Source organism: Calidris pugnax, unplaced genomic scaffold (genome assembly GCF_001431845.1).
Source record: "Calidris pugnax isolate Ruff unplaced genomic scaffold, ASM143184v1 scaffold147, whole genome shotgun sequence".
NCBI lineage: Eukaryota > Metazoa > Chordata > Aves > Charadriiformes > Scolopacidae > Calidris > Calidris pugnax.
This window is the reverse complement of record NW_015092359.1, coordinates 494,428-495,091: the sequence shown is the minus strand read 5'-3', so window position 1 is coordinate 495,091 and position 664 is coordinate 494,428. Positions and strand designations below refer to the sequence as shown.

The 664-nt window shown below is 63.0% G+C and overlaps 1 protein-coding gene across 4 annotated transcripts in view; it reads right to left on the bottom strand.

Moving 5' to 3' along the window:
* The window catches only part of FOXN2 (forkhead box N2), an 85,973-nt gene that overhangs the window by 32,553 nt on the left and 52,756 nt on the right, over positions 1–664 (bottom strand). For 2 of the 4 annotated variants that reach the window (XM_014962350.1, XM_014962353.1), the window contains exon 1: positions 472–592. The exons of the other annotated variants lie outside the window; for them this stretch is intronic. The gene's annotated coding sequence lies outside the window, so the exon portion shown is untranslated. Of the gene's footprint in view, positions 1–471; positions 593–664 lie in introns of those variants that run through there. 4 annotated transcript variants of the gene reach the window in all.

Here is a 664-nt window from a genome sequence, read left to right as displayed (position 1 = left end):
CCGGGGGGGAAGAAGAAGCGGGGGGGGAGGGGGGGAAGGAAGGAAAGAGGTCGCTCCCGCCACGGCGTGGGGATGGATGGAGGTCCCCACGCACCATGTGCATCCCCCCCATCGTCATGGAGAAGGGTTGAAGAGGAAGCGCCGCGCGTTGTCCCCACGCCGTGTGGGAGGGGGGGTAGGGGGGGGAAGGGAATGTCGCTTCCCCCCCCCTCCACGCGTGGGGCGCAGCATCCCCGAGGAGGTGGTGGTGGGGAGGTGGAAGGACACACCATCCCACCTCCCTCCCCACAGCCCCATCGTGACCCTTAAAAAAAAAAAAACCCCAAAAAACAAAAAACAAAAAAAACCCAAACCGCCGCAAAAGGCGAAAACTAAAGGATAGAAAGGGAAAGGAGGCGTAAAAAGAGGCGTGGGGAAAGAAGAGAAGGAAAGGGGGGGGAAGGAAAACGAAGCGGCGGGCTCCCCACTCACCGCGGTCATGAAGCCGTTGCGGGCCGGGCGGCGCGGACACAATATGGCAGCGGGGGGATGTGTCAGGGAGCAGCTGCTCCCTGCGCAGCGGCGGCGGCGGCACCGCCCTCCCCGCTTCCCCATGGCAACCGGGAACAAATTCACACACACACACACACACACCCTCTTCGCTTTCTTCCCTCCTCCGTCGCCG